The following is a 15813-nucleotide window of genomic DNA, read 5'->3' on the forward strand; positions in this document are numbered from 1 at the left end:
GTAGCATTAATTGATGGAACTTGAGGGTTATGATGATGCTCAAATTAATACACCAGATATGGTTGCTCTTGTATAGGTGGTAATCTAGAGATGCTTAATTGAATAGGTATTCAGTTTGATGCTAAAGATATTAAATCTCCAAGTTATGTTACTTAAGCTTTCATGCAAAATATTGTCAAGCTAACTCCACCGATAAAGCCTTGCATACTCCTTGGTGTCATATTATTTATGGTTTACAACGGGTAAGTCTAGCTAAGTAGATTCTCATACTTAGGTTTTATTCCCTCTTGTTTTGCAGATGATATGATGTATCATAGGTACTGTAAGAACTGCCTTCATCCTACCATGGATGAGGACTAAACCATGGAGCATGGTACTCCTAAGTTATCCTCTCTGTTATGCTTTTGCTAGAAATGACCGTGGTACTGGCATGTATTTGAACTAAGTGTGATGTTGATGTAAAACTACTTTGCTTCCTCTATTTGAACTTGGTTTGTAATAACTATGTGAACTCTGATGTGCGTGAGATACTTGTGAACCATTTGTGAACTATGACGTAACATATGACTTGTTGTGTTGAATCATATATGATCTTGGTTTGTATGTTGGTTGGTTTGAGATCCTTCATGATTTCATTGGACTACTGGGTTTATATGGACTCAAGTATGATAGTTTGATCGCTTTGGTGATTGCTATTGTACTTGTGCTCTTATAAATTGGACGGATCTATTATAGCTGGCATCGGAGCAAGGTTCAAAACTAAACTTGTCATATGGGTATTTAAAACAAAGGTTTTGTTTTATAAAAGCAGTTTGACAACTTATAGCTATATATATATAGGTGTGTTAAAATCTGAATTTTAAATTTAGAGTGTGCCAGTGGTCATATCCTTTATGCCCAGTTAAGGACTATTAGGTGGCTAAATAAGTACTAACATGGGGGTTTTTACTTTTGTCGTCCATACGCCATGCTATTGTATGGATGACATTCACTTGAGTGGTAATGTATGGATCAATTGCTCTACACCCAAGGTAAGAGTGGCAAGACCACAAGGGTGAGCGTGCGGTCTAAGGGGAGAGGTAGCTTTGGTACTATGATATATATATGTCCCATATATATATATACTAAGGTATTTAATTGTGGGTTAGCTTTGATATGGCTGTAGATGCATATTTATATGTATGAATGGCACATATTTACTTCTGGGTAGCTTTGATACAGAAGTATATGTATGGGTATATATATGGAAGTATTTAGTTGTAGCCTAGAGCCCAGATTTACATTTTGGCATATATAATTGTTGGGTTGAGCTGAAATGAAATTCTTGTGCAGGTACACTAATAGCAAAATGTGTAGCCTAATTAATTACGTATATTGAGAGAACCTATGTATGCCACCAAGTATGTCATTAGAATTTTAAAATTTTCCTAAGATTCGTGAGGACATATGGAACATGCATGCATCATGTTCACTCATGCATTTACATTTTTGCATTCCTCCCTCCCTTATAATTTCTTACCCCATTCATTAAATTTCTTCTCACATATGATATCCTCTCACAAGAGTTGCACACTTTGCTACAAATGATAGCACCAAGAGCCCTGCCTCATAGTGACATGTTCCTGGCTATGTTTAGCACTCCTACCTTGTTGTGGAGGGTGCTAAACTCAGTTGGGTACGCTAAGCCACCCTGCTACTTCTAGAGGGAAGTGGTAGCTGAGGGGCAGCCATGGTATGATGTGCGGGTGACCATTCTAGCCCGTGCAGACAATCCACAGTGGCAAGGTTAGAGTATTGAGTTAGATGGGTAGTCTCCTTGGGAAGATGCCTAAGTGGTAGCTTTGGAGGCACTGAGTGAGATCTATTAGGAGATTGGTGATGAGCTCATCAATGGTCCAGCCAGAACCTTTCCCTGGGTGGATCCGTCAGTGATCGCTTGGATGTAGTCAGGCGGTAATGCACTGGTGAGAGACCATGATGAGTGAGCAAAGAGCTCTAGTACTGCTATGAGTGCTATGTTCATCGTCCTGAAGATGTTCTACTCCCACCAAGACAACTATGTCAGCTGCACGCTAGAGCTCTAGCGAGCATAGGCCATGCAACACCAGCTATGAGGGCGTGTGTGTAGGCATCAAAGGGTAGCTAGAGAGGCTCAGTGGGAAACCAATAATGCTATTATAGCTTTGGAAGCTCATCGGGTTTAGTTGGTGAATGGTGTTGTAGAAAGAGATGTATCTAGGGTAGAGACATAGGATGTCCATGCTGAGAGGGACAAGGTCATTTGCCTTGCTGAGGCTAGGGAGGCAGCTATAATCTAGACTATGTTTTAGGCTGCTAGGTAGGCAATAAAGGTTGATCACAGAGAGCAGGAACTCATGCTAGATTGAGGAGCTTTAGTTGGATGTTCATCATCTCAACAACATGGTGAACCCAATTCTTCCTCCAGCTCAAGCGGTGGAAGAAGATCCCAATCTCTTGATTGCTGAGGATGATGGCATGGAGGTGGACGCTGAGGCTGAGCCTAAGGAGGAGGAGGTCGAGCCTTTTGAGGATGACCATGGTGATGATGTGTCTGACATTGATAGCGACCACTCTGAGGCGTAGCTTAGCTCTCTATCTTCGATCCTTTATGTAATGAACTCATAATTTAGGTTTTGATCTCATGATGTACTCCTTTGATGTAATCTCGGAACCTTGCATGTTTAATCCATGTCATTGTTGAACCTTAATAAATGTCCATTTTGTGTGCTGGCAAGTATTTGGCATGTACGGGAATGCATTGTGTGATCGCTAAGTAATATAATTGGTGATGTTGTGTTGTGGAAATGAATTATTATGCCTCTGTTTTATTGTATGAATGTAAATTCTCTCTAGTATATTCAGTTTGGCATAATTATAAAATTCCTCTATAATTTTTCTGACATCATCAATAATTACTTGTGGTTGCAATTCTGCAGATGATGCACACTCATAGGGGAGTTGGTGGACATGATGCGGGTGGTAGTGGTTCCCATGGCAATGAAACTAAGGACCTCCCACCACCACCGCATCCCATGCTAGCAAAGATGATGGCCCAGCTCATGGAAACCCAATGTTCCATGGGAGAAGTGTTGCGCGGTCTTGCGCAGAATGTCGGCCATAGACGGGGAAGGGACCAACGCCAAGGGCCTGAACCAAACCAGTTTAGTGATTTTAAGGACTTTCTTGACACCAAACCTCCTATCTTTAAAGAAGCAGAGGAGCCATTGTAGGCAGATGAATGGCTGAATACAATTTAATAGAAGTTCCATCTCTTAAGGGTCATAGGGCACATGAAGGCAGAGTACGCATCACACTAGCTACAGGGGCCTATAGGTATGTGGTGGAGTCATCATCGATCCACTTTGCCTGAGAATGCTCAAATTACCTAGAACTAGTTTAAGGCTACAATTAGGGGACATTATATTCCACCGAGTCTTATGAGCACGAAGTATACAGAATTAATGAAGCTAACACAGGGTACTAAGAGCCTAACTGAGTATCTGCATGCCTATAACAATCTATCAAGGTATGCCATAGAGTTTGTTGACACTGATGCAAAGAAGATTGCTAGTTTCAAGAGGGGGCTTAGTCCAAAGCTGATGAAGACTATAGCTAACAGCAAGTGTGCGCCTTTCAATGAGTTTGTTAGTGATGCTTTAACTCATGAGAATCAGAACAACATCTATTCAACATCTAAGAGTCGTAAGAGAGCTTACGAAGTAGGTGCATCTCAGTCAAAAGCTCCTATTGCTGCAAGACCTCAGTTCTGCCCACCTACTCCAAAGTATAGACCACCTCAAAAGAAGGTACAGACCAATCAGACCTAAAAAGTGTATTGCAAGGCCTTTTCTATTGCTCTACGAAAGGGCAGCATAGGACAAGGAAGCTCTAGCATTCCACCTAGCAACATGCCATGCTGGAACTGCAACAAGCCTAGCCATTGGGCAAGAAATTGCCCCTAACCCAAGAAGAATAACAACCAGAAGCAGGGTAATCCAAATGCACGTCAGGGACCCATGCACTATACACCCTAGAAGAGATCCCTTCAGGTGAAGTTGTTACTGCGGGTACGTTTCTTGTGAACTAACACCCCGTAGTTGTTTTGTTTGATTCTAGAGCTTCACATTCATTTATGAGTCAAACATTTGCATCCAAGCATGATCAGAGGGTAGTTACTATAGATAAGGGTGGTTATTGTATAAGTGCAGCTGGAAATAATTTCTCTACCAACCAGATAGTCAGAGATGAGCGCATCTCAATAAGTAACTGAGAGTATACCTCAGATCTTGTAGTATTGCTAGGGTTAGGGATAGATGTAATCTTGGGGATGAAATGGATGAGTGGCCATGGAGTTCTCATTGACACTTTGACTAGAACCAACATGCTGAGGGAACCCTAGAGTAACAATGCTTTCCTAGTGCCACTTCCTAGGAGTTTTGATCTCCAAAACTTAGCATGTGCTATTCAGACCGTGACCCTCCTTGATATTCTGGTGGTATGTGAGTTTTCAGATGTGTTTCCAGATGAATTGCCTGGGTTGCCACCCAATAGGGATGTAGAGTTTAAGATTGAGTTATTATCGAGTACAACACCCATCTCTTGGAGGTCGTATAGAATGCCACCAAATGGGCTAGCTGAGCTTAAGGTTCAATTGCAAGAGCTTTTAGAGAAAGGTTTCATTCGACCTAGCTCATCTCCATGTGGTTGTCCCGCCTTATTTATGAAGAAGAGTGACAAATCCCTATAGATGTGTGTGGACTACCGACCACTAAATACCGTAATGGTCAAGAATAAGTATCCTTTGCCTTGATTTGATATCTTGTTTGATTAGTTGTCAAGGGCTAAGGTGTTGTCCAAGATCAATTTGAGATCTGGTTACCATCAAATTAAAATCGGTACAGAAGATATACCTAGGACTACTTTCACCACTAGGTATGGCCTGTATGAGTATTTGGTCATGTCCTTTGGGCTGACAAATGCTCTTGCATATTTCATGTATCTGATGAATTCGGTGTTCATGCCCGAGCTAGATAAGTTTGTGGTTGTGTTCATCAATGACATTCTGGTCTATTTAGAAAATGAGGAGGATCACGCAGAGCACCTAAGAATTGTTCTAACTAGGCTAAGAGAACATAAGTTGTATGCTAAGTTTAGCAAGTGTGAGTTTTGGCTTCGGAAGGTACCTTTTCTAGGGCACATGCTGTCAAAAAATGGGATCTCTGTAGACCCCTCTAAGGTGCAAAAAGTAATGGATTGGAAGGCCCTGACTTTAGGTCACAAAGTTCAAAGTTTTCTTGGTTTAGCAGTTACTACCATTGATTCATTCTGGACTTCTCCAAAATCACCAAGCTAATGACAAGATTGCTTTAGAAAGATGAGAAGTTTGTGTGGACTCTGGAGTGTTGTCGATAGAATGTCGTCGGCAGTCCTTTGAGGGGTATCCCACGAAGATAGATTGATCGGCAGAGAAGCATGAGATCAAAAACAAGAAAGCAACAGAGATACATGAGTTAGATAGGTTCAGGCCATCAGTATGACGTAATACCCTACTCCTATGGTCTATTGGTTTGTATTAGCTATCGTATGATATCACGTGAGTTTGGAGGGGGCCCTTCCCGCTTTATATAGTCTGGGGAGCAGGGTTATAAGTCGGTTAGATCTGAGACATAATCGGAAAGTAATAACTGATTATAGGAATCTTGGGGTCATACATATCCTAACAGATCTCATAGTATCTTTAGGATATCTTCTCAGTGTCTTGCGGGAGGCGCCGAGTAGAGTTGTGCCCCGCAAGGCTTCATCTTGTTTGTTGGGCCGCCCCTAGGGGCGCAACCCATGTGGTCTACCATGGGTATCCGGGGTCATACCCCCCACAGCTACTCCCCAAGCACCTTGTACCCATTGTGCAACGCCGTCCTGAGCTTGTTTGAGTAGGTGCAAACAAAGCCGAGCAGTCAAACTCATGATCCGACCACCATGATGAGTTGTCGAGCATTTGTGAGCAGTTGCCAAGCAGTTGTGAGTAGTTGCCGAGTAGCATAACCCAAGTATGGCTTGCCATAATGGTGCAAGGAGCTCAAGTTTAGAATCAAAAATTTCTTCGCAGTGGACCAAGTGTGCCCACTTAGAATCCAACCACGAGAAAAGGAGATAATCTTCTTATACTTCAATAGGCATGGAGTCTTCCATATTTAAGCAAACACACTCACCGTAAGGTGAAGTATGCCCACTTAGTCCCTGAGCCTAACAGTAGATGACGTAGTCATGTGGTGCTAGGGTCCAAAGTAGAAGAATAATAGAAGACCAGCTGAGCAGATAGCCAGTCCCTGGGTGTAGCCCCGAAAAGCACATTCACCGCAAGGAGAAGTGTGCCCGCTTAGTCCTTGAGCCAGATAGTAGGTGACATGGTCACATGGTGCCAGGGTCAGAAATAATAGTCAACTTGTAGAAAATGGAATCACAGAGAAATCACTAGAGTAACGGCTATACAGTAGCAATTACTGAGCCGTAACGTTTGGTAGAGAGGTTGGCGAATATTCGGCGAGCCGTAACAAATTGCGGAGATAAATCAGCGATACGGGCTGAGGTTGTGCCAAGGCCCAGGTAATGGCCCACCTTTAGTTGTGGAGAATTTGGGGTTGCAGAAATTGTGGGAACGGTTCCCCAAAAACCCTCGAATGCGAAAAGGTGGGGAAAGTGCTTTATAACTGCGCCGTCGCATCCTACGTTCCCACCTTTGCCACTTTGCCATTTCATCTTCCTCCTCAGCCCTCACATTTCAAGATTCACATCCACACTTGCTTCCACCGCCAAACCCTAATTAGATCTGAGAGATGGCACCGAAGAAGGGAGCTACCAAATCAAAGAAGACGAGCCGCAAGAAGGCGAGTGCCAAAGCCCGACGTGACAAAGAGTGGGTGCCGTCATGAACGGGAGAAGCGGAGCTCAACAGATTGGTGGAAGCTGGCATTCTTCCTGACCGCGCTTCCACCAGATGGTGGCTGGCCCTCGATGAGCCCTTCCCAACACCCCATATTGATGAAGTGGTGGTATTCAAGGATTATTTCTAGAGTGGGTTGGGATTTCCTGTTCATCCATTCATGAGGGATTCGCTGGAGCTTTGGGTGGTTAGTCTATGCAATCTCCACCCAAATACCATTTTACACATCTCTATCTTCATCCATTTCTATGAGGCATATCTCGGAATCCTTCCCCACTTCAACCTCTTCTGTCACCTGTTCTGGCTGAAGAAGAGAGGTGGCGGTGGTTCCAAGGTGGTCGGTGGAGTGTACCTTCAGCTACGTGATGGAATGGCAGGGGTGTACCTTACTGTGCCGCTAAACACGTCCCTGAAGAACTAGAACACAAGGTGGTTCTACATGAGGTAGAGCAACCTAGCTATCCACTGCGACACCAACCATATCTCAGAGAGCCAGAAGAGCTGGTTGGAGATGCCAAGCAGCGCTAACATGGAGGAAGTAAGGGAGCTCCATAACTTAATAAAGGGTGTGAAGACCAATAGCGGATTGGTGGTGGTGAGCTTTATAGTGTGCTGTTGTGTTCAGCCCTGTAAGGAGAGAGCTCACCCCGCCTTTGAATTCAAGGGAGAGACCGACGGTACCCGGGAGAGGTCGAAGATGCTGTCGAGGGATGTTGTGGAGGAGCAGGCTACAGAGTTATTCGCTCCATTTGCCTCATTCAGTATGTTAGGGTATACGAAGCCCTTTAACTGCAAGAATCTGCCTCCTTAGGTAAATATCTCAGTTGTATGTTCTCGATGCTTGTTACCTTTTGTTGTTTCCTAGCATTGGACTGATTCACTTATGTGAAGATCCACTCGTAGGATAGGGCGGTGTACTTCTTGGGCATGCCGAGGAGTGAATGGCCGAAGGGAGTAGATGCCCGGCCACCGCTGCAGCCAGAGGAGCAAACTAGACATTATTTGGATCTACCAGGAACTCAACAAAATTGGAACCACATCATTTGGATCTACCAACCAAGAGATATACATTTTTGAATCTGTACCCAAATCTGTGAAAAAGAATAAAACAAAACAAATTTGGAAACCCTAACCACTACTGGGCCGACCCGGAAAACCACTGTGGCCCGCAACGCGCGCGCCCACACACGCCAGCGCGGCCCAGAAACATGGCGCGGCCCACTCACGCACGCGGCCCATGGTCGGCTCCCACCTGCGCGCGGCCCGTGGTCGGCTCCCGCCCGCACGCGGCTGCTGACAGGCGGGCCACGCTAGTCAGAGAGAAAATAGGGGAGGCAAGAAGAGCAACGGTGGTAGCTCACTGCTGGTGGCAGCACCGGCAAGGCCACGGGTACCAGTGTGTTCACCTCACCCGTGTGAACCTAGGGATACCATTAATTGCAGCAATTGCGGTGGCTAGGGGGAATGGTGACGGCCATGGCGACACACGACCGTGAGTTGGCCAGCTCCAGCGAGCCGACGGCATCACCGCCCTAATGGTCTACCCTATGAGCATCAGCATCACTAACTGGACCTAAAGCAAGGGAAAGAGGGGCAGTAAGAGGCTCGAACGGCACAGCCACGTGCGAGCTCGGCCGGCGGCGGACATGGCGACCCAGTGGAGCCGCCTTCACGGTGAGCCCTACCTGAGGTGAGGACGAGGTTTCGGTGAGGTCGAGGACGTGGAGGGGATCATGGTGGTGCTGTGGTTCAGGGGAATCGGACAATGGTGCTTGGTGAGGCTGATTTGGCTCAGCGGCGACCACGGTCTTCCCGGTCACTGCTCTCGCGTGGAAGAGGACGACAGAGCAGGAAATGGCGAGAGGAAGAGGGAGTGAGCGAGGCGTTGGCTTGGCTTTCACCTAGGAGCACAGGTGTGCGACATGGAGGTGCTAGTTGGGCATGCATGCCATGCGGTGGCCAGCCTCTGAACCGGTCGGCCATGACGTTCACTGAACGTTTTCTGAAACGACTGAATCGGGGTCCGGTGGCACAACTGAAATCAGCAGGGAAATCTGACTTGTGGGCCCTATTTGAGCATGTTCTAGCCATTTTCATGAGATGTTCATATTGAGACTTTTGTTCCTTGATAAATTGGCTACAACTTTCATAAAGGGTGCACATCCATGCAAGGTCTCTAGTTTGGACTTTTTAATCAGTCAAATAGAGTCACTCTATAGGTCATCCTAAAGTCAAACCTCCACCTAGAGGGCAATTTAGTCATTTTGGTCCACATGAACAATGTCCCATCAATTACCCTAAGTGTAGTTAAGGTGTATTAGACCATAATTAACCACTCTACACAAGTGCTACACCAACTTCTAAGTATCACATGTGATAAAACAACAAAACACTCAAATTACCCTAATGTTGCAAATCCATGTTTCACATGTTTCATGACTTTGTTGCAATTTTAAACTTGTCATATTACACTACCATGTTGCCATGTTTCAAGGTATGAGAAACTCATGTTGCATTCACATGTTGCACTAACTACCATTCACAAGCAATCAAGTATGAAACAAACATAATTGAGAATGTTGCATATACATGTTTCAGTAACAATGGCATGATGAGATAGATGATGCACATGTTTATGAAATGAAATGCAATTTTGTGGGAGCCAAACACCTAGGGTGTTACAGCCCTCCCCCCTTAGAAAAATCTTGTCCCGAGATTTGGAAAGCGTACCATTTAGTATAGAAAGTCGGATGATTTTCTTTTAGATAATCTTCCCGCTCCCATGTTGCATCCCGATCACTATGATTACTCCAAACTACCTTGTATAACTTAACTACTCACCTATGAGTCACCCTTTCTTGAGTATCCAGAACCTGCACAGGCTTCTCCTCATAAGAAAGATCAGATTTCAATTTGATTCTCCTCGTTGCTACTCTTTCCTCGAGAATATGGAGACACTTCTTCAACTGAGACACATGGAATACCGAGAATATAGCTCCCATTTCACGTGGTAGATTGAGTTTATAGGCTACTCTTCCACTTTTCTCGATAATTTGGTAAGGTCCAACATATCGAGGCTCAAGCTTCCTTTTGATTCCAAAACGTTTTACTCCTCTCATAGGGGATACCTTCAAGTAAACATGGTCACCTACTTCAAACGCAATAGGTTTTCTTCTCTTATCAGCATAGCTCTTTTGTCTAGCCTGAGCGGTAGTCATATTCTTCTGTATAGTTCGGACTTGCTCTTCAGCTTCTTTTACAAAATCAATACCATAGAATCTTCTTTCTCCGGGTTCCACCCAGTTTAAAGGAGTCCTACACTTGCGGCCATATAGCGCTTCAAAAGGAGCCATCTTGATACTCTCTTGATAACTATTGCTATAAGAGAATTCAGCGAGAGGCAACCATTCCTCCCAAGAGCCTTTGCAAGAGATAAGACAAGCTCTAAGCATGTCTTCAAGAATTTGATTAACACGCTCAGTCTGTCCCGATGTTTGCAGATGATAGGCAGAACTACGGATTAGATGAGTGCCAAGATTCTGATGTAAGTGTTCCCAAAAGCGAGCCGTGAATTGCGGTCCTCTATCTGAAATAATGGATTTGGGTACACCATGGAGACATACCACTTGTTGAAAATAAATATCAGCATAGTTGTGAGGGTGATAGGTAGACTTGACCAGAATAAAGTGAGCGGATTTGGTTAGACGATCTACGATAACCTAGATGGAATCAAAACCCTTTTTGGTAGTGGGTAACCCAACAATGAAATCCATAACAATTTCTTCCCACTTCCAGCCAGGAATAAAGAGTGGCTGCAATAACCCAGGCTTCATGTGAATAGCCTTGACTCTGCAATAGTTATCACACCTTGCCATGTAGGCTATGATTTCTTTCTTCATCTTGGTCCACCAATAATACGGCTTGAGATCTTGATACATTTTACTGCTACCAGGATGGATGGACAATCTAGAAGAATGGGCTTCAGCCATAATTTGATTTCTAAGTTCTTTGTCTTTGGGTACTACAAGCCTATCATTAAACCAGAGAATTCCTTTGTCATCGACCCTAAAGTGCTTGGTTTCCTACTCTTTCATCTTCCGCTTGAGGTGAAACACACCCACATCAGTCTTCTAGAGTTCGATAATTTGACTTCTAAGAGAGAAATCCATAGTGATATTGTGGAGTACTATAGGATGAAGGAGGTGTGCCAGATGAAAGTCTTCACTAACTAAGGAATTGTAATGGGCCTTTCTGCTTAAGGCATCAGCAACAACATTTGCCTTGCTAGGATGGTAGTGCACTTGAAGGTTGTAGTCTTTGATTAATTCTAACCATCGTCGTTGATGCATGTTCAACTCGGGTTGAGTAAAGATGTACTTGAAACTTTTATGGTCAGTATAGATGTTGCACACATTACCTAGCAAGTAATGTCTCCAAATCTTCAGGGCATGAACAACCATGGCTAGCTCTAAGTCATGGGTAGGATAATTGACTTCATGCTTTCAAAGCTGGCGCAAAGCATAAGCAATGACTCGACCCTCCTGCATAAGAACACACCCCAAACCGGTGCCACATGCATCACAATAGACATCAAAAGGCTTCTCGATGTCAGGTTGTGCCACTATAGGAGCAGAAGTTAGTAAGGTCCGCAAAGTGTGGAAAGCCTCTTCACACTTTGGAGTCCACACAAACTTCTCATCCTTTTGAAGTAGTCGAGTCATGGGCTTGGCGATTTTAGAGAAATCTAGGATGAAGCGACGATAATAGCCAGCCAAACCCAAGAAACTTTGGACTTCTATGACCATAGTAGGTGCCTTCCAATCTAGGACTTCTTGCACCTTAGTAGGGTCAACCAAAATTCCATCTCCAGATAACACATGACCTAGAAAAGGTACCTTGTTCAACCAGAATTCGCACTTGCTGAACTTAGCATAAAGCTGGTTGTCACGTAATCAAGTTAAAATAATTCTCAGATGTTCAGCATGCTCTCCTTCATTCTGAGAATATATAAGGATATCATCAATGAACACGATGATGAACTTGTCCAATTCCGGCATGAATACTGAATTCATTAGGTACATAAAGTGTGCCAGAGCATTTGTCAACCCAAAGGACATGACAAGATATTTGAACAAGCCATAACGAGTAGAGAAAGCTGTCTTAGGTATATCTTCAGGATGAATTTTGATCTGATGGTAGCCAGACCTCAAATCAACCTTGGAGAATACCTTAGCTTTGGAGAGTTGATCAAACAGAATATCGATGCGAGGAAGAGGGTATTTGTTCTTGATAGTAACAGCATTAAGGGGCGATAATCCACGCACATGCGCAGAGACTCGTCCTTCTTCTTCACAAAGATAGCTAGACAACCCCAAGGAGAAGAACTAGGCCGAATCAAACCTTTCTTTAATAGCTCATTCAACTAAATCTTTAGCTCAGCCAACTCATTGGGCAGCATTCTATAGGGCCTTCGAGAAATAGGAGCCATACCTAGAATGAGTTCTATCTTGAATTCTACTTCACGATCCGGAGGTAATCTAGGCAAGTCATCAGGGAAGACATCTGGAAACTCACAGACAACCGGTATATCCTCAATGGCTTTGGCTAGGGTAGCATTGGCTGTATTGTGGACAGCGATATCACGAGGCAACTGCACTAGAAAACCCTTCTTATCCATAGGATCTCTCAACATTACCACACGGGTTGATGTATCGATCAACACTCCATTCCCGCTCATCCACTTCATCCCTAGGATTACATCGATTCCTACCCCCGGCAGAACTACAAGATCTGCAAGGAACTCTCGATCCCTAATCTCAATCTTTACATCTTTAACTACTTGGTTAGTCATGATATTATTTCTAGCAGCACTAATACAATAACCACCCTTGACAATTGTAATCACATTCATCTTATGCTCAGATGCAAAAGTAGAACTCACAAAGGAATGTGAAGCACCCGAATCAAAGAGCACAACTGCAGGGTGATCATTAACAAGAAACTTACCAGCGGTGACCACTTCACCAGCAGGAATTTTCTCCACAATAGTGTAGTGAACACGCCCCTGACGGACGTTTCCCTGAGCATTCTGCTTGGGAGGATAGGGACAATTATTAGCCCAGTGACTAGGCTTGTTACAGTTCTAGCACGGCCTGTTAGATGGTGGGACATTGGAGCTGCCCTACCCAGAGGTATTCTTTGGCAAGGAAACTGTGTACCCCTTGTGGAAACCAGTTTTAGCTTGATTCTTCTTCTGAGGTGGGCGGTACTAGACATTTGCATTAGGTGGACGATATTGTGTTTTGGATACCACTAGTGCCTTAGACTGAGAAGCACCTGCCTCAAAGTTTCTTTTACGGGTCTTGGAAGCAGCATATACCTTATCATTATTCTCTAGAGTCAAGGCGTCACTGACAAACTCATTAAAGGTGACACACTTATAGTTGCCCAAAGACTTCATCAGTTTAGGGGAAAATCCCCTCTTGAAACTAGCTATCTTTTTGGCATCAGTATCAACAAACTCAGGAGCATACCTTGCTAGGTTGTTAAATGCATGGAGGTATTCATTAAGACTCTTGTTGCCTTGAGTTAGCTTCATGAACTCAATGTGCTTGATTGCCATGAGACTAGGAGGGATAAAATGTCCCCTGAAAGCTTCCTAGAACTGGTCCCAAACCACCTCGATGTTTGCAAGGAAGGAGGTCCTGTGATGGTTCCACCAGATGCCTGTAGGGCCTTGGAGCTGGTGTCCTGCATACGAGGCCTTCATACCTTCTGTCAATCTGAGCAATCAAAACCTTTGCTCTATCGTACTCAACCATTCATCAGCTTGTAATGGTTCTTCTGCCTCTCTAAAGATAGGAGGCTTTGTGTCCATGAAGTCCTTAAAGCTGCTATACTGGTTTGGCTCGGGTCCCTGGTGGACATGTCGATCATCGTGGTTAGCCAGTTGGTGCATAGCCTTAGCTAGCATGCACTGACTTTCGATGACTGTCTGCATTAGCTTAGCTGGTGTGGGCGGTGGTGGAGGAGGTGGTTGTTCCTCATCTCCAAGGCTACGACCGCGACGAAGATTATAAGCCATCTGCAAAATGTATAGCCAATGAGCACTGATGATGTGGAAAATTTTGTAGATGAATTGTATAATTATGCCAAATTGATTCCATTGGAGAGAATGAATTTATACAATCAACAGAGGCACAATCATCCATCACAATCACACAACTCATCAAGCACATCAATTGACACATTAATGCGATGAACTTAACCAACAATGAGATCTATAGACCGCATAGATGGAATTTATCAAAGGCTCACATACGTGGAGCATAACACGTTTGATAGGTTACATCCAAGCCATAGAGGTTCCAAACTTACATCAAAGATAACATAGGGTTTGATATTACATCCCAAAGATTAACTTATTACAAAGCTACTCGTTCATGCATGAGGATCAACAAAAGACTAGCTCTAGCGCATTAGCTAAGTAGTAAGCTAAACTACGCATCGTCCTCGGAGTCAGTGTCGAAGATCTCTCCTCCATCTTCATCACTAGTAGGTTCTAGCTCCCCATCTTCCTCCTCTTCAGGTGGAGCGTCCTCAGGTCCATTAACCTCAATGTCATCATCATCTTCAGCCATGATGACACCAGAGCCCATCTCATCCTCATCATCAGGGGGTAGGAGAGGGTGAAGCTGATTGTGTAACAGGTGAACCTCCTCATGGAGATGGTCATTTTACTCTTCTACAGCTACCAACTGCTGCTCCAGCTCAACCTATCGTGCTCTCAATGCATTCTCTTCATTCCAGGCTTCATTCCGCTGGTTCAGCACGTGAATCAACATACGTTCACAGTTGCGGTGAGCAACTGTCAACTTCTGAACCTCCAGGGTCTCTTGATCCCGTTCCTACATTACTTGCTCCAAACGCTGCTGAGCTGCACTCCTCTCAGCAGTCACTCAGGCTAGCTCTGCCCTTAGCCTTTCCTCCTCAGTAGGCTCTGGACGGGGCTCATGAGGAGCTAACTGGTGATGAGGCGCCCTGCCTCTGGCGGACTTGCGAGCAGTGCATTTCATGTGCGCCATCTGTAGCAAAAAGTTGCAACTTAAGGGGAGAATCATTTAAGGGATACGAAATTTAATTAGTCGAGATCATCAAATTTTAAAGGAGGGAGTAATGCAAGAAATGCCATGTATGCTTGAACATGATGCAAGCACGATCCGTACGTTCTCACAAACCTAGAAAAATTTAAAGGCTAGCGAAATATACGGTGGCATACATATGTTCTCTCGTATACGGTAGCTAGTTGATCTACAATGATACGTTGTTAGTGTACCTACAGCAAGTTTCATTTCAGCCCAATAATTTCCCAAAAAGGCATGTAAAGTAAGCAGTAAACTAAATACTTTCATACATACATCCCCCGATGTATATACTCTAGTATCACAGCTACCCGACAGAGATACCCACACTTAAGTACTCTCATAGATACATGATCGAACATGTAAGTATGCGAGCAACCACAACTACTCTCCCCTGGACCGACGGTTGGACGGTCATGCTCTCACAACTCCCACTTACTAGAGCGTAGAGGTATTTTGATCCATACATTACCACCCAAGCGGATGACATCCATACAATAGCACACCGTATGGACAACGAAACAGAAACAAGTAGGAACCCCCAAGTTAGTACTTTAATAAGCCACCTAAGAGTCCTTATTTGGGCATAAAGGATATGACCACTGGCAACACTTAGTATTTAATTTAGAATTTTCACAAATACTTTTGTTTTAAATACACAAATGACATGTTTAGTGTTGAATCTTGCTCTGATGCCAGCTGTAACAGAAC

The sequence above is a fragment of the Miscanthus floridulus genome, chromosome 8 (genome assembly GCF_019320115.1).
Source record: "Miscanthus floridulus cultivar M001 chromosome 8, ASM1932011v1, whole genome shotgun sequence".
Classification (NCBI taxonomy): Eukaryota; Viridiplantae; Streptophyta; class Magnoliopsida; order Poales; family Poaceae; genus Miscanthus; species Miscanthus floridulus.